The sequence below is a fragment of the Nanorana parkeri genome, unplaced genomic scaffold, assembly GCF_000935625.1.
Source record: "Nanorana parkeri isolate BGI_ZX_2015 unplaced genomic scaffold, ASM93562v1 scaffold505, whole genome shotgun sequence".
NCBI classification, from domain to species: Eukaryota; Metazoa; Chordata; class Amphibia; order Anura; family Dicroglossidae; genus Nanorana; species Nanorana parkeri.
In genome coordinates, this window is record NW_017306773.1 from 745,101 (window position 1) to 770,497 (window position 25,397).

The 25,397-nt window shown below is 43.3% G+C and overlaps 1 protein-coding gene across 1 annotated transcript in view; it reads left to right on the plus strand.

The window, feature by feature from the left end:
* The window catches only part of TTC33 (tetratricopeptide repeat domain 33), a 231,383-nt gene that overhangs the window by 55,618 nt on the left and 150,368 nt on the right, over positions 1-25,397 (plus strand). The gene's annotated exons all lie outside the window — the stretch shown is intronic.

Below are 25,397 nucleotides of genomic sequence, written 5' to 3' on the forward strand. Positions count from 1 at the left end.
TAACTGCGGGCAGGTTCACACCATTTTCCGGACCAGATCTGATCCGGAAAATGGTGTGAACCTGCCGGTAGTTCCAGTGCACTCCAGACCAGACAAAATGAGACCTGCAGTATTTTTCTGGTCTGGAACGGACTGCGGTGGTGTGGACAGAGGCCAGAAATAGCATAGGGATACATTAGGATGCATTTTGGGTCCGTCAACAATCTGGTCTGGTCTGGAGATATGGATGTGGTGTGACTGGGCCTGAGACATACAATGAATAGATTCTATTAACAACATATAATATTTAAGCAGATTAGGAAGGTCTTCGATGTTCTAAACATAGAAAAAAACTTTTCAGGAAAAAAAATTACAAAATCTTGGGTTGCCCAAAAAATTATTTGTTTAAATTGTTATTGGAAAGCGCAATGATGATTTGCGAAGTACCCTAGTTCCATCATAGCCAAGCTCCCATTTACTGGGAAGGTGTTCCTGCTGCTGCTTCACATCATTTGCTTTTTGTAATTTTACCTCAACTATTCCATCTGGAAGATTTAAATCTGATCAGGGTGTGATTATCTAATTGGATATGTACTCAGCTTCTATTTAAACCTCTCTTTACCTTGCTTGGGACGTCATCAAGACTATTTGAAGATCTTACAGTCCATAGCAATTTATCCTGCACATTTCACTCTGTTGTGAGGGTAGAAAGTAATCTGTGGAAGCTGGAGGGCTTTCGCTGGAAGCAAAAATACTGTGTTTTTGAAAGTAAACCCAACCTATAATACTGACTGTGCAACCAGAGCTAAAGGAAGATTGCCTAAACACAGGCAGGTTACACTGTCTTACTCTTCTTTTGCTGTTCTCATCCAGTCTAATAATTTAAAATTAATGAGGCCTCGGCTATTCTCTGGTGGATAAAAGATGCACCTATTTACATAATTTTGTAGCTCTGTACTTCAGGAAATGCTTTATGGCCCATTTCTTAATGTTGCAGTAGTTACTATATTCTTACCAATGTGCTCCTATTTTTTTAGGAAGTAAAGTGGACCTAGCATCTATTTTCATATTAGGTGAATACTAAGTTATGTGTCTACATGTCTGACTACCATTACAAATTCCAGAACCAAAAAGATTGCAAAATGAGGAAGCAGTGTGGCCAGGCTGTTTGGAAGGCAAATAGAATTCTGCAATGCGCAACAACAGGGATCCCCATCTGGAGGATGGAGGTCCTGATTTCTCTATATAGATCTTTAGTTATTACTAGAGGGATGACCAGCAGGAGGAACAAGGTCCTTATTCCCCTATATAGATCTTCAGTTATCATTCAAGGGAACACCAGCAGGATGAAGAGGTCCTGATTACCCTATATGGATCTTTAGTTATACCGTGTTTCCCCGAAAATAAGACACTGTCTTATATTTTTTTTGGCTCAAAATAACACGCTAGGTCTTATTTTCGGGGTAGGTCTTTTTTTTTTCTTTTAATGTACAACAATCCCCACTTATTCATGTACAAAAATGTGGTGATCAGGGCAATCAGGGGTGCCATACCTTTCCAAGAGCAATTTGCTAACCAATCGCTGGCCAGAATGAGCGAAGCACGATTTCACTATCTATTCCTCACAGGCGGAGTGCATTTGGTATCACTCCGCCTGTGACATGAGCCGGCGCTATAGAGGAGGCATCGGTTTACTCGGCTTTGCTCCCTCCAGTGCCGCCTCGCTTCCTCTAGTGCTGGCTTTGTTGGCACCGCTGATTCTCTCCTGCCTCTCCCGCGGCTCTTCAAGTTCCCCCTTATGCCACCACCGGCCCTGGGAATGGTCACGACTAGGTCTTATTTTCGGGGTAGGTCTTATATTTTAGCAATTCCCAAAAATAGAACTAGGTCTTATTTTCGGGGTAGGTCTTATTTTCAGGGAAACAGGGTACCTAGTGGGGTCTCCAGGAGGAGGAAGGAGGTCCTGACTCCCCCTATATAGGTATTTAGACCTGATTAAGAATACTGTGTCCAGTTCTGGAGATTTCACTTGCAAAAGATATTGAAAACATAGCTAAGACAGAACAATTCCAGAGATGAGCAACAAAAATGATAAAAGGTGTGAGGGATAAAACTCATCAGGAGAGACTGAATGGATGTAATATGTACTGTTTTGAGGAAAGAAGGGAAAGTGGGGATGTGTATGAAGTAATAAGCTAAGATCAAGAACACAGGGACATGAGCTCAAACTAGCAGGAATGTTCAAAACTAGCCTTAGAAAGTATTGGACAGAGTAGTTAATGTTTGGAACAGACTTTTAGCTGAGGTAGTAAGTCTGTCAACAGTAAGTGAATGTATACCTATTTGGGAGAAATATAAATCTATATCAGACAAAAAGCTTACAAAAAAAACCAAAATGGGCAGACTCGATGGACCACTTGGTCTTTTTCTCCCGTTATGCTTCTATGTTTCTAAGAAGTTTATTCCATATGTAAAGTGACACTAAACTCGTTAAACACTAAAAAACGTTAAATCTTAAAAATGCATTCAAGTACCTGACTAAACTATTAACAAAAATGTATCTTATTTGTGTTTTCACTCAACTGTAGATCCTCAAATCATCTCTGAATTGGTGCTGACACTGTCCTTCCTTCTGGAGGGTGGCTACCTTTGTTCCCCATGATCCCTGTGTGTGTTGTAAAGTAGCCACTGCTCCAAGCTTGCTCACATGATGGACTACAAATCTCACGTTTAGTTTACTAAATTGGATCACTGGAAGAAAATATTGGAAAAAATGTAAAAAAAATAAAAAAGATAAAGAATGCAGCCTCCACATATAAGGATTGGTAAGCTGCAATATATAACATTTTTGCTTTTGAGTTTAGATACGCTTTCACATGCACACAAATTGACTGTTTAATTTGCACCTTCCCAATGCCAACCTCCCTAATAAGCCTAGCCTTCCGACCCCAGGCTACATAGTAGCCGCATGGGTGGCTGCAGCTATAGTTGCACCAATGGGTAGCGGGTTCTGCTTTCTGTATCTGTACTGTACAACTTTCTCTCTCTGTCTACCTGATATTATTACCAGATGTATCAAATGAAAGCTTCCAAGACAAATTTTAATCTGACTGTTGGACTCTTAGGGAATTTAAAGGGCTAACATGATTAGTTAAACCCAGGATTTTGTTTTTCCACTGTTAAGCTGGGTATACCTGTGGGCTGAACAAAGAAAATATAACAGATTTCTCCATCAACACTTAATAGAGTGGATGGGGGCATCCCCGCTGTATTGCATTGCATTGTAGGGCTAATTGTTTGCATGCTCCATTTGTTCGAAAACTTTCCACCCTGCTTCTTTGATCAGCTGATCGAGGGATGCCGGGTGGTAGTGTGCTGACAGGGCTGAACTTTGCACCGTGTATAGCTTAGCTTTTTGAAATAGCAAATAAGATAGTAAAGAGATAAGCTGAAGGTTTTAGTGCAGAATAACACTTTTGGTAGTTGAATAGAACCTATTTATAGATATCTGTACATCAGACCAAAGAGAGGAACAACTGATCCAAATCAGGGATGGTCCCTCCGAATGAGGTATTGCTATACATGGGTTAAAAACTGATATACACAGGCATTTCTAAGATGCGTTTTGCCTGGCATTTGATTAGTTCAATTGCATTGTAAGAGAAACTCAAGATGAGCTTCACTTTAAAGCATTATCGTAGTTACAAGCCAGGCTAGAGCAGGACTTCGCTTTCCAATGCTAAAATAAACTGACAACATGTTTTTATAAGTGAAGTTTCTGTAAGTGCAAAACTCCTTCAATTTACAGTTGAATCTGCATTATATTTCATTGGAACAGGACTGTTTTAACATCACTGTTGGAAGCAGCACTTTCTGTGTATTGCAATGCATTCGCCATCATGAGTGTTTGTTTGTTATCAGACTGCTCAGTTTTAAAATTGGACCTGATGGTTTTTTTTCTTATCAATGATACAACATCTCGTGATGAAGTAACTTCTTCAGCAATATTTTATTCTGAATGTCCATAATTCACTTTTTTGGAACATAGCTGACAGCAGCCCACTGTTTAGTTTGCATACTGTCTGTTAACTTGTAAGCATTCACCATCTTTCGGGACATTTCCTCAGATACTCTAGGTTCTTTTAACAATTGACACAAGTTAATACCACTGTCGCTTGGGGATTGGCATGGAGCCATGCTTTCTCCCAATTGCCAACTCTTTAGCTATGCTAGACTGTAAATCACATAGATGTACACAAATGGAGCCCCTGAAAGGAGTAAAACACTGGGAGGCTTTATTCCAAACGGCAGATACTGCACAACAGCACCCAAATGTCTTGACACGTTTCAGGCTTTATAACTAAGAGCAACAGCGCAAAACACATCAAGGCATTTGGTTGCTGGTGTAATTGTGAACATTTGTGAAGTATTAAAAAAATGGGTTACCTAGTAGCTTACCAACCTGATCCTAGACTGTGCCGTTGATTTACTAAAGGAATTGAGTACCCAGTCATGTACAGGTAAAATAAATAAACAGCAATTTGCTTTTCATGGGATCTGATAATTGATGTGAACACAGTTTAATGTTCCCAATTGAGCACTGTCTCCTCCTTAGTAAATTGGCTTGTGCGTGTGTGCAGTTGTGTGGTATGGGCATTAGTTCTTAACGTTTTTATGTAAACCCCAACAATGAACTTCCTTTATTTGCTCCCTTTTTATGTGTTAAATACAACATTGGTGTTTTGTTATGTATGTTCAATAAATGCAAAACAAATACCCATTGATCGTGCCAGATATCTTGCGACATAATACTTTTGTGTGATTTTTGACTTTTATCAGTTAGCCTTGTTCCCAGCTATCTTTGTGGACTATAGAACAGTTCCCCCCAATGTATAGAGAAGAGGTAGTGGTGTTCTGTAGTCCTGTCCTTGGGTGACAACACTGCTCCTCCATAGATACAGTACAGTGAGTGTTGTAGTCCTAAAACAGGAAGTGTGTTACTGGCAAGATCACCAGCTGAAATGAAAGGAATTAAAGAATAAAAAGTGCAAACTTACATCCAAGGGCTGGTAAGCTGCAATTTTTAAAAAACTTATTCTTAGGTTTAGATGCACTTAGCTGGTCATATATAGAACAATTTGGTCAAGTGATGAAACTTTCTTCGTTTCGATAAACTGCACGCGATGGAATAAAAATTACTCGGATCAAACATGGCAGAAATCAGATTGTTTTCTACGATATGCTTTAGTTCAGTGGTTCTCAACCTGTGTAACCTCAGGACCCACATTTGTCCTTGGTCATTATGTCGCGACCCAAGTTGTACTGCAATAGAATGCACGGCATTGCAGTACCGGGCACTCGGGTGCAGCCAATCAGATTGTGGGTGGGAGGTGCGTTTGGGGTGTCGTTCAAATTAATGGCAACGCACCATCTACACCAGAACATGCAGCAGGTGTGACTGCATGGCACAGTGTATTAATCACATGGGATTGTGTGATTAATGCACTGTACTAGTGTGAACGGACCCTAAAAAACACTGACAGGCACACACATACACAATCTCAGACACTCAGACATTCTTACACACACATACAGACTCCCCAAAAAATAATTTGATTTTTTAAGAATTACCCAGTCTCCCTACCTTACGAGAACTGGAGTGGATCCTCAGCCTGGGGTCCAGTGTGGGATGCTGTGCCGGAGCTCTATCCATATGTGCATTGTTTGTACAGCTCTCTTGCACACCCCCTAGAGGTGCCAGGAGCCAGAATGTGACGTCAGTCCAGTCCAGGCACCTCTACAGGGTACATATGCGAGCTGTAAGCAATGCATGCATGGATGGAGCTCCCTTATGGCCATACTTCCTGCCCACCCCACCTCAAGATCAAATGCAGGGCCGAACAGCATATTTTGAATGGCTGCTCAATGTGAGAACCGATGGTGCTGTGCCAGCGGGAAGCAGAGGAGTCTCTTACCTAGAAAAGTGCAAGGCATGTGGCGACTCACTGAACATGGGGTCGCGACCCACCTTTTGGGTCACGACCCACCAGTTGAGAACCAAGGCTTTAGTTTATCCCTGTTTTGATTGCATTTCAATATGCCAGCAATTTTCCTTCCTTATTACAGTTGTTCGTTTAATACCCAGTTTTGACTTCACAATCAATTGACTTCGGTGGTCGTCAAACTCTTTGACTGGTATAAATAGGTGAATGTGTTCTGTAAAGCACTGCTATTTACATACATAAATTAGCTATAAATCAGTAACGTAATTCATTTAAAGTATGTCTATACCCAAGCTGTTTAGGTTAAATAGGTAAGGGTTAGAACAGCCTTTCTAAACCTTTTTAGCCCAGAGGAACCCTTTAAAAAATGTCAGGCCTTAGGAAATCCCAACTACAGACCCCAACTACAGCTTAATACATAAGCTATAATACATTTATGTGATCAGTAGATTATAGAGCGTTTTAAATGACTAAAGAATGTGATGTACTTAACACAACACATCCCCGCTCTATATAGCCAGGTTACCTTTAGTGATGATCATGAAATGAAATAAATGCAAATTATAGTGACCCGTTACTTTGGTGGTCAGTGTATGCAATCTGACTTCTTTCTCCTAAAAGCAGACCTTTACCCCCTTTCACTAAAAATCACCTCAGTATGAAGCTCTGCATGTTGATATAACCTCTAATTTCTATTATAGGTTGACAGGTGGACAATAACATTTTAAAATATGTTTATTATTTTTTAATAATAGAACTGTATCAGGTGATATACAGTATACAGTATTAAGCAAAGGCACACTGCCAACTACGGGCGGCAGCGGCCTCTGCAAGCTAACACCATTATTTTCAGAATGAATGAAGGCTTCAGCTTGCATGTGATTTACTCTCAAAGCTGAAATAATGATCACAAGACAGATTGGCCTCCCACTAATGATTGAGAACCAATCAAAGTGAATCCTGGTCATTAGAGGGAGGCCTAGCTGTCAGTGACTGCCAGGTCCGACAGCTAGCAGCCACCCAATATGTTGTCTGGTAACTGTCACAGGCAGGACATGTATTAATGCATCTTCAGTATGGGAAATCTTCAGTATCTTCAGTATACTGAGGAATGTGAATATAGATATTTCTCTCCCGTTCATTGAAGGACACAGGCAACAGATCGTATGGGTGGATGGGGCGGTCCTATTTCGCCATGGTGGCGATTTTCAAGGGGACACAGGTCTGCTGCTGCTGCTGCAGCTGCTCCAGGCTGTCGGGTCCATGGCTGCAGGACGTTTTTGCTGCATCTTCCGTTCTGCTGTGCCAGGGGCCGTGAGTTGCTGGGTCTCCTTCTACCTGCGGGGGGTCTCAGTTTTGGCTCCAACTGAGGATACTAGTGCCCGGGGACCGCAGGGACAAGCCGTCTGCTGTGCCTTGTGGGGGCTGCGGGCTTCCCCTGGAGGCTGCTTGCCCTTCCCTGCTATGGGTGTTCTGCACGCCTGTGTCCCTTCCCCAGTCGTGGTTGCTCCCTTGGGGTCGGCTGCTCAGGCTTCCGAGCAAGCTCTGTCGGTATTGCCTTTTACTGGGGACCGTCTGTTTGGATCCCCCGTGGATGGGATCATTACGATCTACAGGTGGTAAGAGTACCTCTCTTCCCCAGGCGCGCACGAAGGGGCAGCACCGCAAGCCTGGGGCCATTTTCTCCGCTCACAAGAGGGGTTTTTCAGCGTCCTCCGACGAGGGCGGGAAGGGTCACAAGTCCTCCCCTTCACAATGCTCCGAGCGCCCATGGCAGCCCCAAGTCCGCATGGAGGTCGCGCCCTGGCTCTGGTACCCAGGTTGGGGGGCGCCTTCGGCTCTTTGCGGTTTTTCGGTTGGCCCACGTCTCCCACACTTGGGTGCGGGTGCTGGTTTCTTCGGGCTACAAGATTAAATTTCTGTCCCGTCCAGGGACCAGTTCTTCCCGTCCAACACGTGACTCTCCTTGGCGGATCTTCCTTCGAGCTGTTGCGGACCCTTTGGTCCCAGGGGGTGATCATGCCGGTTCCGTCCTTGGAAAGGTTCGAAAGGTTTTTATTCAAACCTGTTTACCGTGCCCAAGATGGAGGGGGTTCGGCCCTTCCTGGACCTCAAACACTTGAACACCTTTATGCGGGTCCGTCGGTTCCGGTTGGCGTCGATAAGATCCGTGGTGGTCTGACTTCGTCGGGTAGGCCTGCTGGCATCCGTCAACATCAAGGATGCCTACCTTCAGGTACCCTTTTACGCGTCTCATCAGAGATATCTCCGTTTCGCGGTGGGGAAGGCGCATATTCAATTGGTGGCGCTGCCTTTCGGGCTGGCGCCTGCTCCGCGGGTGTTCACCGAGGTACTTGCCCTAAATTCTGGCGCTGTTGCATTGTCGGGGGGTTTCGATCGTGGGCTACCTGGACGATCTGCTTCTGCGGTTGGCTCCTGAACCTCCGGAAGTCCTGCCTGGTGCTTTTTCCACACCTGGAGTATCTGGGACTGGTTCTGGACACTGTCGCGACCCGGGTTTTTCTCCCTCGGGACAAGCTCCTGCACCTTCGTTCCAGAGTACGGCTGCTGCGGTCTTGCCGGTGGTCGCCCATTCGTTTTTGCATGCGGGTCCTGGGTCTCATGGTGGCCTCCTTCGAGGCGGTGTCCTTTGCTCAGCACCGCACCGGGACCCTGCAGAAGACCATCCTGGCCGGGTGGGTCAAGTCCCCCCTATCCTTAGACAGGGACCTTCGGGTGTCTTGGGAGGCGGGAGCCTCCTTGCGATGGTTGCTTCATTCTCCAGCCTTGGCGCGGGGAAGTCCTTCCTTCCTGCGCACTGCACGGTAGTCACCACGGATGCCAGCCTTTGGGACTGGGGTGGAGTTCTGGGCGCCTTGGCCGTGCAGCGTCGTTGGTCACTGGAGGAGCTCCGTCTGTCGACAACTTTGTTGGAACTTCGGGCGATTCACTCTTTATCTCCTTCATTGGTCGGCCCGGCTTCAGGATCTGGCAGTTTGGGTCCGGCCGGACGACGCCACCGGGCTGGCATACCTTAACCCCCAGGTCGGGAGGTGTTCAGGGTTCTCTCCTGGGGATTACATCCCGGGGGTGGGCAATTGGCTGGTCAACTACCTCCGTCGACGGTCGGTGGACCCGGGAGAGTGGTCACTGCACCCGGGAGTTTTCAGCAGCTCTGTCTTCGCTGGGGGTCGCCGGAGGTGGATCTTCTGGCGTCTCGGTTCAACCGGGAGGTGGACCGCAGCACCCAAATAACGGTGGACCCGGGCCCTGGATCCCTGGGCGGAGGCGGTAGTTGTCCTGGTGGCTCCTTGGGGTCATTACGGGCTGCTTTATGCCTTGCCTCCACTGTATCTGTTGCCTCGGCTTCTGCGACACATCGCGGCCGAGAAGGTCACCGTCCTCCTCGTGGCCCCGTACTGACCTCGGAGGGTGTGGTGCACGACTGTGGTTCACCTGGTGGTGGACGCCCCGTGGCGGCTGCCCCTGTGTCCAGATCTTCTGTCCCAGGGGCCTGTGTTACACTCTTCTTTACAGTCGCTGGCTTTGACGGCGTGGCTGTGAGGGCCAGGTCCTGAAGGACCGAGGGTTTGTCCGATGCGGTAATTTCCATTATGCTCAGGGCGCACAATGCGGCTTTTTGGAACGTTTCTCATCGCACGTGGAGGGCCTATTTTGCCTGGTGTGAGGCTGGGGCCCTGTCCCCGCGTTTATTCTCCATCAGCATAATTTTTGCAGCGTGGGGTGGCTCAGTGGCTTGCCTTGAGTACTGTGAAGGGCCGATTCTCTGCCTTGGCGGTGTTTTTCCAGCGTTCCTTGGCGTCTACTGCTCTGGTTCGCACTTTTGTTCAGGGGGCCCCGCGCATTGCTCCCCCTGTCCGCTCGCCTTTGGCTCCGTGGGACCTGAATCTTGTGCTTTCAGTGTTGCAGGAATCTCTGACTTGAACCGCTTCGGGAGATTCTGCTTATGTCCTTGTCACAGAAAGTGACCCATTTGGAGGCCATCACCGTTCGGCGGCTGTCTACATTGGCTGCAAGTCCCCATTGCTGGTCTTGCATGGGGACGAGGAGGTTCTCCGTCCTCGGCCGGCATTCCTGCCGGTGGTTTTGTCGGTCTTCCGTCTGAGTGAGGACATTGTCTTACCTTCCCTGTGTCCGCTGCTGGTCCATAGGAAGGAGCGGGCGCTCCTCTGTCTGGATGTGGTTCGCGCTCTCCATGTTTATTTGGGTGCTGCCGCTTCTTTCCGCAAGACCGGCTCTCTGTTCGTGCTCACGGTGGGCCCTCGTAAGGTCCGGGCCACATTGGCGGCTACCATCTCTAGGTGGATTCGTACTGTTGTGGTTCAGGCGTACGCCGTTAGGGGGCGTGAGCCTCCTCCTTTTTTCCTGTCACTGCCCATTATACTAGGGCTGTTGGGGCTTCCTGGGCTTTCCGCCATAGGGCCTTTGTTTCTCAGGTTTGTAAGGCCGCTACTTGGTCTTCTGTTCACACCTTTTTTGTTACGTTGTACGAGGTGGATGTTTTGGCATCGGCGGATGCTGGTTTGGGGCGCAAAGTGTTGCAGGCGATTCTTTGAGGTGTCTTTTGGGTGTTTGGTTGTTGTTGCCCATCCCTCAGTGTGTACTGCTTGGTGACGTCCCTACCATTCAGGATCTACGATCTGTTGCCTGTGTCCTTCAATGAACGGGAGAGAAAATAGGATTTTTGTACTCACCGTAAAATCCTTTTCTCTCCGTTCATTGAAGGACACAGGCCCCGCCCTCTTTATGGGGTGTACACTCCTAACTGCTTGTTACTAAACTGGAGACTTGTCAGCAGGTGGGGGGTTTGGCCACCGGCAGGGGCCGCCCCTAGGCTGTAATTGGTCTTTAGTTTTGTGCCTAGCGTCCTTCTCCTGCAGGTGGCGATATTACCCTACCATTCAGGATCTACGATCTGTTGCCTGTGTCCTTCAATGAACGGAGAGAAAAGTATTTTACGGTGAGTACAAAAATCCTATTTTTGCACAGAAGGGGTTTAATCCTAGCTATGGGAAGTTTCCACCAAAGTGTAGATCACCTTTAGGTTCTATTCACACTATAGTATCTTTTTCTTTCTTCAAAATGCATTTTTATTAAATGTATTTGCAAAAGGTAACACACAAAAGAAAACAAACAAAGGATACAACATAAAATGTGCCATGATGGCAAGAAGTAAACAAATACAGTTTTCAGTGCAGATAGGCACAACACAGAGCCAAAGAGGACTAACATTTCATAGATGTTGAATATCACATAATCCAGGGTTTCCAAAGAGTATCCAATATATATGGATATTTTGGAATTACGAAAAGCAAGAATTATTTCATAGTTATGTTATAAATGGACCAGTTGTAGAAGTTGATTAACATTCAGTAGATTTCCAACCCCTTGCTATCAGTAATCTAGCGGATAGAAACATATGTGCAGCGATCAATAGATTAGATTAGGAACATCCTCAATTCCCAGATTCAGTAAGGCCAAAGCAGGGCCAGGCCGCAACTTAATACCAGTGATCCAATATAAAACATGGAAGATTTGGTTAAAAAAATGGAAAGTTCTTTACATGACCATAAGATATGGAGTAAAGTTCCAATCAGACCACAGTTCCGCCAACAAAGGTTAGTAGAATTAGCAGAAAATATTGCCAACCTATAGGGAGTCAAATACCAACTTAATGTTCCTTTCTGAGATAATTCCCACAGATTAACACAGTGTGAGGTAGACGACGTATACTGAAGAGGCTTACTCCATTGCTGTGTAATGTATGTCTTGTCCAAGTCCTGTCAATAAACACTTTTTTACTTGTTGCACTCATTACCGAAAGTCCCTTGTAATGGGGTGGGTGCTTGCAGTGACTGCGGATGGCGCTGCAAACATCAGCAATATATAGAAATGTCACCAGCACACCAAATTATTTTAGGATGGCAAAATGTCCATTTATTTGCAGTTCCTTGTCAGATAAACAAAGAGCAATAAGTCTTGAAGGGTGTTATAAATTAAAGAAATACCCTTTTGCGGATAAAATGGGAGGTGGTAGAAAAACCAAATGGCATCAGGGACTTGCAATTCTATAGCGCCACCTTTAAGAAACAAATGTTTGATTTGCAGATACCTTTTAAATATGCTCCTTGTGACAAGGAGTCTGTGGTCACTAACTCAGAAATAGATCGAAAAGGTTTTTCTCTATGGAGATCAGATATTTTTTTTTTCATATTAAATGTTTATTAAAGATTTTCAAAATATAACAAAAAACACACATACAATACAGGAGATCAGATATAAGACATTCCTTCTGAAGACTAGGACATTAAGGCCAAGAAAGGAATAAGAAGCTAAGAAATTATGGACACCGGCACTCCAAGGTAGAAAAACGTCTTTTATTGACGTGTCATACAGCAATACACTTATTGCAATGTTTCGGGGTCACACAGGATCCCTTTCATCAGGCAGAACAAGTGAGCCACTTGTTCTGCCTGATGAAGGGGATCCTGTGTGACCCCGAAACGTTGCAATAAGTGTATTGCTGCATGACACGTCAATAAAAGACGTTTTTCTACCTTGGAGTGCCGGTGTCCATAATTTCCGGTGTCCATAATTTCTTATACTCTATTCAGACGGTGGCCATCCGTCGACTACTGATGCACCCAACCTATCATCACGGACTAAGCGGTAAGGAGTGCAATGGGTACACTGACTGTTAGGAATAAGAAGCTCACACATTGTAATAGGGATAGGCATCTTTGTTTTAGGGCCATGTATTGTTTGGTAGTTACCATGTGTTACCACGTCGAAAGTGTTGCAACAATAGGTGGAGAGATATCAACATCAGAACATGTGGACCAAGTAGAACCTAACAGACAACATGATAAAGTTTGTCCAGGCACAAGAGATTCCTCAATACCACACCGCAAGACCTATAGTATAATTTAAAAAAAAGTAAAACATTTTTGACAATAAATTGATACTAAATACCATGTACACATTATTAACAAGCTGGCCATACATGGTTCATATTGGTCTTGTCGGCACCACCCATTTTGACAAACATAGCAGGAGAGATTCCTTCATCCATTCTGTTGAGCAATGGATGGAGGAATTGTGTATTTTCTCTCATTAATCTAGCTCTTGGTGCATGTTTTCAGAGAGTTCAAAAGCATAAAGATTGAACACAAAGCATGCTAAAGTGCAGCAAAACATGGTAATAGATGTGCGCTAAAGCTGAACATTTTTAAAAGTCTATAGACTGTGAATGCTGATCATGATCTGAAAAGGCTATTGCATAATGAACAGATTACTTGTCATTTATCTACAATGCTTGTCTGGTAAAATCCACCTCCCTGTATGTCACCTGAAGCCATACCCAACTCGCATAAAAGACCGCTGACTTTCCACATATATTGTAGGTAAATATGTATCATTTTTCTTTATTTTCAGGAATCTTAAGTGAAAATCCCTCAACTGCTACTGTTTTGACAATTTGTAATGATGCAGAAAGGAAACAATTATGTTTTGAGTTGTGTATACCTAACCCTGTATCATTTCTGCAAAACTCTATTACTGGAAAGTGAAATTATTGTTCAATTTGTGGTTTAGTTGGACCTCTGCCTACCTTTTACCATAAGCATTAATCCAGATGTTTATTCACTTTATTTCCTTTTAATTGGAAATCCAGTCTTCAGGTCTTCAAAGTATTAAAAAATATGAAAATAGACGAGCCCTTCCCGTCATGAGATTTTATATATCGTTGTATATACTAACCAGAGGACAAGGGGGTTGAAGTGTGAAAACTGGAGTCAAGTTGAACTAGCCACGTGCATAAGAATATAGTGATTCTTAATAATGAATTGCATCCTTCAAAGCATAATTGCACAAAATGTTGCTTTGATCGGGAAACAGTTGTTTTCATGGAAAAGCAAAATCCAGAATGGGTAAAAGTGACATGTTTCCTTTGGAGAAGAACTCCAGGATTTTTTTATCAACCCTTGCAATTGGGCTACCCCCGCACTGCAAGGGATAAATGCCTGTTTGTGTCTATCTGTTAAAATAACAAAGATATATTCACCCAAAGCTCTGAGTCGGGCCAGCTGTCACGACTGTCCCTCCAGCCTGTCCCCTTCTCCGTGGTACATTGGAATGTTCGTCTATGCACGGTGTATAGATGTGATGATTCACTGGACCTTAGACCACTGCGCAGGACGGGGGGAGAGACATTGAAAGGACCGGTCTAAGAAAAAGCAGGCTCAGAGCCGTGGGCATCCCGAGGCCGGGTGTCACCCCGCAGTGTCGTCATCGCGCGTGCGCGGCCACCTGATTGACCCCTGCCGGTGGCCATCTTGTTGATGGATGCCGGCAGAGAGAGGAGGGGATGTTCACCGGCGGGATGAGGTATGCCGCTGGGACACTCTCGGGCTCTCGGTCCATGACAGAGTGCCCGACTTTTTAGAGGGGGTGACACCAAAATTACTCAGTCATTTTGGTGTCACCCCTGCAAGGTGTCACCCGGGTGCAGGTCGCACTCCCCGCACCCCCCTTGTGACCTCACTGCTCGGATTTTTGGGTGAGTATATCTTTGTTTTTGTTTTTTTTTTACTTAGACACAATCGAGCAGTTGGTCCTTGTAGTAGGGTAGCCCCACTGCAAGGGTTAATATTAAAAATAACCCCCCATAGTTCTGCTTTAAAGCAAAACTGAAAGGCTAAGTTTACCTTTCTGACCATATTTTATATTACACCCAAATTTAGGGCCTAACATGAAACATGGTCAGATCACAAACTCCCACCTGCTGGCTTGTTTCCATTCTTTTAATTCAGCGCAGCTGTGCAAGGCTCCTCCCACACAGCAGCATCATCCAGAGAAACTACAAGTTGCACCACGGCAGAGGAACGTGTAGTTTTCAAAGGAGTACAAATGCAGTGATGTCACCGCACTTTAATTGCGTTCATTCATCGTTCCGTCCATGTTACTGCTACCTCAGGCATTCAGTCTGCAGGAGCCAGAGCATTGTACCCTTGATTCAGTGCAATTACTCCTCAACATCAAGATCCACGGGGCAGAAGACAACACTAAACAATCTTCAGCTTTAGCCATTGACACCTGGAGGCAACTTAAGGCATCCTGATAGATAACATTTAGAACAGGGATAGGCAAACTCCAGCCCTCTAGGGTCAGAATTTGCCTACCGTGACCTAGAAGATCTTGCATTCATCTTAACGAAGAACTCCAAGCACAATTATTCTTAACGCTTGCAGTGGGGTTACCCCATGCACCACATGAGTTAAGTGCTTGTTTTCATCTAGGGTCACAAATAAGAAAGATATACTCACCCGAACTGCAGATGCTAGACTGGTTCCTTCAGCCTGTCCCCTCCATTCTAGCGATAGAATGCCCGTCGGCGTCCTTATGTCAAAAACACTCTATAGAACATGATTACTCACAGGACCTTAGGCTGCCGGAGCAGAGGGGGGAGAGACTCCAGGGACTGGCCTAAAGCTCCGCTGGCTCCGAGGATCAGGTGAGTATCACTTTTTTATTTTTGTCCCTAGACAAAAATTAGCACGTAACCCTTGTACTGCGAGCGTAGCCTTTCTGCAAGAGTTAAGAATAATTGTGCCAGGAGCTCTTCTTTAACCCCTTCGGGACTGACGACGTACAGTGTACGTTGCCAGCATCGGGGCTGTTTAAACAGACTCCCGGTGACTTTTGCCGCCGGGACTCTGTTTAAACTTGTAGAGCCGACTGTCGGCTTTACAACAGAAGCGATCCTGGCGACTTACCTGTTGCCAAGGGCCTAAAATGTGGAATATAACATGGGTACAAAAAATTAAAAAAAGGCCTCAGTCATGAAGGGGTTAAGTCTTTATTGTTTTCTTTTTAGGTAATGCTGTGGTAAATTGTTTTGTTAGTAAGATAAGTATTTTATGGTGGGGTCAGGCAGTGATTTGGCATCGGAGCTGTATATGGTAGTTTTGAATTGTAAGAATAAAATAGGTTTTTTGCCAAACAATGCATGCTTAGTATAGGGTTTTCTCAGTTTTAAGTGGTGTGCTATACACAGTACAGTAAATATCATGTGGGTTACACAATGCAATAAGTATTCACTGCTTAGCTCTGTTGATTTGCTGAGTCAGTTCCTTGCACAATGTCTGTACTCGTCCTTTGTTTTAATAATTAAGCGGGAAAACACTTTTACTGGTTGCTGTCTGTCTGCAAAACATTTTTACAGCTTGCTCCACTCACCACAAATACACTGCTTAGAGACTTTTATGAATGTCAAGTCTTCATCCATTATTATCACTTTTTTTGGATTGCATCACTTTCCATATATGCCCCTTTTACATGTGTGCCGTCCGCTCCAATCAGAGCGGTACGGCAAAGATATCATTCTTGTGACATGCGTGTCTATTCACTTTTTTCATTCATCTTTCGATGGAGGGAAAACTGAGCTGTACGGACCCATGTTAGGTCTATGGTGAGTTGAATGTAAGTAGACAAGTGTTCGCTTACATCAGGTTGCCTGTGTAACCACACAATTGGATCCGCCAAAACTGAACTTTTTTTCTGGACTTCAGGATTATCGAATGTAAATGGCTGCACGTCTGTTCAGATATGGCTGCCCATATTGTAACGTTGGGCTTCCGATCAGTCCCACCTGAGAAACTGATAGGATGACCTGATCAGACCACCCGTCTGAAAGGGGCCATAGGGGATGATTTACTAAAGGCAAATAGGCTGTTCGCTGTGCAAGATCATTTACCGTTAGCTCAGAGAAAATGGGGAAGTACTGCTGACTTCCAACATCCAATCATGCTAGGAAAAATGTCCTTGCACGTGATTGGGTATTCTTTGCAATGTGACTTTTTTCATTATTTTCACTAAGCTAAGAGAAAATTCCCTTGCAAAGTGAACAGCCTGTTTGCCTTTAGTAAATCAATGAGTGATAAAGATATTGGCTCTTCAGTCCTGCCTCTCCTTTCATTGCCAGGTCACAATCTGGGGGAAGGCCAAGACCTGCAAGTGGTACTTAACGTCGGAGGAGAAAAATTAGGTCTCCATCCCTGCCAGACAGGACTGTGGTGTCTGGCAGTGCTATGTATATCCCAGTACTGGATGGACAGAAATGTTCCTGTGTTCCATTTGTGTATGTAGCAGTTTGCCTGTTGTTCAGCTTTAAAATGTATATGTGCCTTATCTGTAAGGCCTGGTTCACACCTGGGCATTTTTTACAGTGCGTTCCTACGCTCTGTAAAACGCTCAACATGTGAAAACCAATGATTGCCTATGGGCATGGTTCCCACCTGGGTGTTTTACAGCGCGTAGGAACGCGCTGCAAAACGCACTACGCCCAAGGAAGTACAGGAGCTTCTTTGGGGCGTATTTGCCGCGCGTATCCATTGGGATACAGCCAGGTAGCCCTCGGAAACACGCGTTTGTCGCACGTTTTTTACAGCGAATCATGGTAACGCGCGACAAATGCGCATATTCGATACGCCTAGGTGTGAACCCAGCCTAAAGAAAAAGTCGAGTCGAGTATTTTTATAGTCCAGTTGCCTTTACTTATTCTTTACAGTTATACCATGACATGGATGAATGAGAACCTTCACAGACATTTGTGCCTTGTTTCCAAAATGATCAGTGACAGGCCCTATTAAATAACTAGTATAGACATTTTGCTTTATCCTTTGGTATTTGTCAAAGAGCCTTCTTTAGCAGCTGCCCTAGCAATGCTCACAGTTCTTTTTGGCAATTTACGCTACTTGTTTGCTTCATATCTATTCCTGCCCGGGGGGATGCACATCATTTCCTCTGAGAATCCCATCATCTTGTTTTGGAGATCAGTATTATCTTATTTCTCTGAAGTTGGTTTATAATTTTTGTTTTGGCCACCATTAAATCCCTCTTACGCACAATCTGCCTTGCGTTGTGTTTTACTTTCCAAGAAGACTTTTTAGTTGAAGGCCGAAAATATTAAAGATTTTACTTAAGATAAAAGATTCACTTTGATAAATACTCACAACAGAAACCAGAAGTCATCTGTCTTCTCACAAATATTTAGTTTTTTGATTCACTTGAGTGGATCAACTTTTCTCAGGAGGAGAATATAATTTTCTGCATAGGTCTTGTTTTTGTGAGGATTTGGAGTTGAAGGATCAGAAGTAACCTGAATGCCTGGGCGAAAGGGCAACTGAAAACGTCCGAGCTTGCTATAAAATCTGCTCTAACCTTTAGGACCCGTTCACACCAGATGCAGTGCGTTCCGGTCCGATTGTGGCCGGAACGCACTGCATCGCAATTGCGGCCGGTTCACTTTTTTGTGGGGCAGGAGGGGGCGTGGCGGGCCATTGAAGTGAATGGCACCGTAGCCACACCCTTCCGTACGCAATGCGATCGGCTGCATGGGATCACAAGGCACAGTGCTTGCAGCATTTTGACCAGACTGTAGGTAAAATGTGCCTTGCGATCTTGTGCGGCCGATCGCATTGCGCCCAGAAGGCTTGGCTATGGTGCCATTCACTGCAATGGTCCGCCACGCCCCCTCCTGCCCCACAAAAAAGTTAGCCGGCCGCAATGAGAGGCAGTGCGTTCTGGCAAACATCGGGACGGAACGCACTGCATCTGGTGTAAACGGGCCCTTTAGAGGGCCCATAACATCACATAAGGGTAGCAAATAATATTCAGTTGACAGGACATAGTCAAAGACTACAGGAATGCAACACTAAATCACAGGGACTACCGGGATGCTACAAGAAATGGTCAGGGACTACAGGAATGCTACAAGAAATGGTCAGGGACTACAGGAATGCTACAAGAAATGGTCAGGGACTACAGGAATGCTACAAGAAATGGTCCGGGACCACAGGAATGCTGCAAGAAATGGTTAGGGACTATAGAAATGCTGTAAGAGATGGTCAGAGACTACAGGAATGCTACAAGACATAGTCAAGGATTATAGGAATGCTGAAGGAGATTGTTAGACACAATAGGAATTTTAAATTAGATGGCTAGAGACTGCAGGCATTGTATAGGAGATCTTGTAAACTGTACGTTGCTTCATTTTTTACATTTTTATTTTATTAATTTGAGTGCATTTATTAACCACTTCAGGACCTTGAGACGTACCTGTACGTTATGGTCATGAAAGAGTTATACCTGCCGCCGTGGTTTATGGGGTCCCCACTCCTGTGGGGGATCTGGGACCATGGCACATACATTCAGTATGGAGAGCAAGAGCAGACCGGGTCTGCTCTACGATCCGTGAGTCAGGAAGCTCTGTGCCCACAGCGCTTCCTGCCCACAGCAATCACAAAGCCAGCTGAAGTGCAGGTTACACAGGTGATCAGGTACAATTCTGTACGCGATTCCCTGTGTTTAAGGTCAGGGGAGACATCAGGGGTCAAATAGATCCCTGATGTCTCCATAAAGAGAACCTGTCACCTCCAAATTATGCTTATTAGCTCCTGTCTGAAAGCAATACATTTAAGTAAAAGAAAAAAAAGCCACACGTATTAGGTATCAGTGAGAGCAATAATTCTTGGGGCCATAATTCACTGTTAAGTAAACTGATGAGCGGTAAAGGCTTTTTAAGCATCACCTGTGGACAATTTTGAGTAATGTAGTTTTTTGCCATTGCACGGGCGCGCGCAGTCTTAACACTTGATATGTTTGTTTTCTATTTATTGGATGTTACCCCATCTTTTATATTTTACCTAAAAAGGGTATTAAATTGTGTTTGTGTGCACTAAAATTCCTGTAAGTGTCGCAGATATGGTACGGCATAAAAAAAATTCACCATGTTTTTTTTTATTCTGCAGGGTCTCTGCTTTCAGAAAATATATTATTGTTTGAGGTTTTTAAAGTAATTTTCTATCCAAAAATCCAGATTGTAGTATGTATGTGCAGAAATGACAAACATTGCTCTGGTGCTTAGATGGTTAATGTTGTTTGTAAGTGGGCTGTGCCTTTCAAATGGAATTTTATCATTCTATTGTGATATGCATGGTTTACTGCCAACACTTATTATTGTAAAAAATTTAGAGAGTTATAAAAGTATATAATTACAATGAATTGCTTAATTTTGACAATGTTGTGAGAATAGGGTAGAGAAACGCGGGAACAAATAATGTACATGTTTTCTCATGGAAACAAATGCCAAGTCTACCCTAAATAAGGCACTTGCATTTTGAGATAAACTACACAGGGTTGTTTGGTACAAAGTGGAACCGTTTCTTACGCTTCAGGTTATTGTCAGGTCAGGGCAGCACATAGCTATTCATTTCACAGGGAACGACATGATGTTTAAAATAAAGTGATTCCACCGCCGTGCATCTTTCTCACTGGTATGGAGCAGCTAGTGGCAGCCAGATCTATGCCGAGCATGTCGTGTGCATGACTATACATAAATATGTGCATTAAAAGGAGTCCAAGCTTGTAAAAAAACCTCAATTCTTACGGGAGCCTTTAGTATGTAACGAACATCTCCAACGTCATTACGTACAATGCAGGATCAGAAGTCCTGCATTGTAAGTGAGGAGGCCGAGGGCCCACCAATATCCTGGAGCTTCAGAAGGAAGAAGGGAGCGCTAGCTGTTGAGGGAGCAGGGGACAAGGTAAGTAAAACTGCTTTAATGTTCCCCTAGACAAAAATGAGCTTCTAACCCTTGCAGTTTTGGGGGGCAGCCTCACTGGAACAGTAGTTTTGATATTTCCCCAGAGTCCAGGTTGCGATTCTCCTATACTGTGTTTTAGCAGAGCTTCCTCTATTGAAAGCTGATGTTCTCCAGGGTTCCCTATTTCAAACCTTTAAGCCCTTGTATTTGGTAGGAAGAAAACATTTAAAGCTAGATTATTTTAAGCCTTACATATTTCAGGAAGAGGAAACTTATCATGAGATGAAAGAACAGTTACAGCTATTGTGTGACATAAAAGCATGGAAACGCTTGTGCTTGTGTTACTAAGACGTCGGGCAGAAATGTGTTATGGTTACATATAGAGTATCTATCAATACTGCACACCTGCCAATATTCTGATATAGGCATACTGGACATTTGTAAAAGCAAACCTGTCACAATTGTCGCAATTTAAAATGAACGTATGATGAGGAAATACTTTACATGGGCTTTGCTCATGCAGTGCTGTCAGCTGCACATACTTACACACTGTTAGCTCACTGGCACTTTGTTCGGCAGCCAGGAGCAAAGTTAGGTAACCCTGTGTAAGCTCCAAGTTATAGGTTTGAACTCAAAGGTCCATGGACCCTCTCATCACCCCAATGTGTCAGTGCTGGGTGCCCAAGTGGCTAATTATCAAGCACCAACATTGTCATATTCAAAGAACGAGAGTGATTTGCAGGCCTCCCCATACCTGGAAGCTCTTTATATTTTTTTTCCAGTGGCCAACATACTGGTGGGGGAATGCAAAGAAGGTGAATATGTGCTGTTAAAGAGACCAACATTAAAGAGAACCTGTTGCTTTGTCATGAATGAAAGCACAGGTTCACTTTAAGGGGAGGTTACCCATCAGTTTAATGATTTATCTTCAGTCAAAACATGTCAAGACAGTAGATCTAGAGACAGACGACGTGTGTTTGAAAATCTCAAACATTATTGAGTTTGGCCCCATGACTTCTGCTTCCAAGATTCCCTGTTGGTCCGTTAATCTAATGGGCAGCCTCAAAACATTTTTGGGCTGGAGTTACACTTAAAATATGTACCTATTCCAACTTACATACACATTTAACTTAAGAACAAACCTTCAGTCAATTTTCATTTACTTTTAAATTGTATCATAATATGTGATACATCTTATAGTTCTCACTTATTTAATGGGTAATATCCATGTACTTTAAGTTTTAAATATGTTCAAATACCATAACCAGAGTTTGTCTATGTCTTGTCATTTCCCTGTCTAATTGTCTTTCTTCCCTTTTGTTCCAATCCTTAATTTTCTTATATTATTGGACATGAGTGTTCTTATGTCATACATGCCTTTTTCAATAATTGTTCAATAATCTTCGATTTATCTTTTATGTGATTTATGTTCAGTTTATTTGTTTAAATTAATAAAACTTAAAGAAAAAAAAAACCCTACAGTCCCTATCTTGTTCGTAACCCGGGGGACTGCCTGTATAGAATAAAATGTATAATTTGTATTTACTGTAAAGGTGCTTTTTTAAAAAAAATTACACTGTTTAAATAAAGAAACTGTTTTTTATTTTTACCTTTTTTTTTTTGTCTATAGATACCATAGAAAATAAACACATTTTTGCAAGACAATTGCCAAACGAAAGCCTAGTTTGTCCCCAAGAAACCAAAGCAATGCTTATCTTAAGTAGTGACAAAGTTATCACTGAATAACTAGCTTATAGGGGAAGCGTAAAAATTGCTCACGTCCGTAAGGGGTATAAAGGTACCAGACGATACTTGCGCATCAAAGATGTGAATCCAAAACAGTGACAGATTAAAGCTATGCAGACGTTTATGGGCCCAGTTTGCTACATTTAACAGTGATATTTGATGTTATAAGACTATAGTAATACTTGGATAATTGTTTTGCAGACAGCGTTGTTATCACAGTAAGGAAACGTGTGAGTCATTACAGCAACAACAAATGTCCACATTATCCCAGTTTCACAAATAAGGTTTAATCTAAATGATATGTTGCAGGCATTCTAAAAACAATTCTGATTTTGCTATCTGCCGGCTAAATAGAATTAGTACATGTCCAAGGGTATACGGATGGTGTTAATTGGACAAGACCCATCTGGCTACTGTCGATGCTCCTGACGGCAGTCTTGGCAATTGGTGGTAATTATTTTTTATCTGTCCTTTCTGAAAGTAAAACAGGTTCAAGATGCATCTAAATTTAAACCTTGCCTGTGTGTATGGTTCTGGAGAATATGACTTGACCATTTCTTCTCTGTATGAAGCAGGGCGCTTAAAATAAAGCCTTGTGATGGAATATCATCTGGATGCTAGACATGTATTGAACACAATGATATATCCTGAAATATGCCAGAGAAGAATTATTGCCTGTCTGTGTTTCTCGTTAGAGTGCACACCGGTGGAAAAAAGATTTATGGAGCATATTTTACCATATGTAGACTAGTAATTTGCATATTTGTAGCGTTTCAGGAGCTGGAACTTTTTTTCCCCATAAGATGCGATCTGCTGCCATATTGTGTCTAGGTTTTACCGGTACTTGTAGCTGCTGTTACAGACCTTACCTATAACACAACCTTGTGGTGAGATCTAGTATTGCAGCAGCAACCATACTTCTACAATGGCTCAACAGAATAATTGTATCAGAATGGTGGGACTTCAGTCTTCTAGCACTGCTGTAGCTATAGGATGAAGGTCACATTGTTGTTTACAAGGGTTGAATGAAGTGCTTCCAGTTTTGGAAATTGTCAAAAGATGACACCACTTATATGGGACTAATACTGACGTGTAGATTCTCCTCCATCACCTCAGGTGGCAGCAGGTCATTACAGTGAATTTTTTTATTTTATTTTTTTTTGCTACTCCCTAAGTATGGGACTGCAAGGAAAGAGTCCCCTCTTTTCTGCTACTTTGAGGTTTTCCAAGCAGGTAGGAGGAGATTTCATTTTTTGCTCTTAAAGAGTCAGGCTGTTCATAAATGATATGTCATATCTCTTTTAAAGTGATATTAAAGTCAAAAGGGTTTTAATCTATTTCAAAGGCTGAATAAATCACTTACAATGAATGCTGCTTCTTGATAATTTTTTTTTTCTTCCTGCAGTATCAGCTGATCCTCTGAGCACTGGCCCTGATATCCTGGTTTTGGGGGGGCTCCTTTTCTTTGCAGGGTACTACGGAGCCACCTTTGTGTGTGCTAGTAAGCTGTGTATGTCTCCACATACACACAGACACTCCAAAGCAAAACACTCCCCGCTTCCCTCTCCTCCTTCACCCTTCTCCTTTCTCCATGGTAGTAGATACACCTAAGTGCTGAAGACTGTGCTGTCCCTTCTAATCTTGCACTTAGGAAAGAAGTTTAGGGAAGCCAAGCTGAGAGAGTTCGGGCTGTTCTGAAACCTGATGACTGTAAGTGCTTGACCAAATATTTAAAGAAATACTTTGCTGGGAAACGTATATTTGTTTTATCTGGATTCATTATTGAAAAATAGAGTTTGGGAGCTCAATAGTACTTTAAGCTAAGTACCCATAAGTAAATAGACACGGAGGTCTCAACTGTGTCTCCCACCAAATACCTTCACCCTACTGGGTGTCATTAGTATTGTCCAAATGTATACACTCTTGAGAGTCTAAACATTCAATACCACTCATGGATATAATGATTCAAGAAAAATGTGTGTGAATGGTCCACTGTTTGGCAAATATGAATAGAAATAAAAATGTTCAGACCTCCAGTACCACAAAAGTCTCACCACACATATATGAAAAATGATCACAATGTTATTGTACTTCATAATTAAACCAAAATATGTCAAACATTACATAAACCCCCCTTTCCTAAAAACATTTAAAAATAACCCCAGCATGCTTGTGGAGCCACTATGTACCATCCAATAACATCTGATGTTTCCAGGATACTACAGTATATATCCTGGTGCTGTAAATGCGAATATAATTTGTTTGCAAACAGGGAAAGACTTGAAGCCCTATTGAAAAAGGGTAAACAACTGATGTTTTTGTTTGTCATATTTTGGTTTAATAATGAAGTACAATGAAATTGTGATAATTTTTAATGTATGTGTGGCAATACTTTAGTGGGTTTGAGTACCACTGGTACTGGATGTCTGAACATTTTGTTTCTATTCATACAAGCTACGTACCCACTGGTCTTTTTTGATCTGGGTCTGTAAACACCCCACTGAAGTAGATAATGTGGATCAGGCAGTTAAAAAAACTTCAGTAGGCCTTTACTGGGCATGAATTATGCACCTGCTATAGGAAGAGAAGTCCTTTTCATACTGCATTCGACAAGGTCTGCAAGGTATTTCTACTTCATCTATAGATTTATCCATTTCACCATGAACCTCTTGGTAAAGATAACAGTTCCACAAATTCTTGCTGTATTTATTTTGAGTCTGAGTGGAATGAGATTTGATGTCACTACTGTGTGGCTTCCTGCAGGGGAAGCTGTACTGCATGCATCTCCCCGATTCATCTTCATTAATTCTATGGAGCTGTGGTTTCTGCATCCTTCCTACTCCTGCTACTGCTTGAATATTCCCCTACTTGAATATTGCTCCACCAGTTATCAGATCACCATTATCAGGTGAGTTAACTCTGGTAGAGCCCTGCCTCTACCAAGATGGCTGCCCTTACACAGAAACAGAACAGAATAAGTAATGGGAGAAAAATCAACTGAAGGGTGCCTATGGCAATATTAGTGGAGAAGAACTAGTCTTTGTCC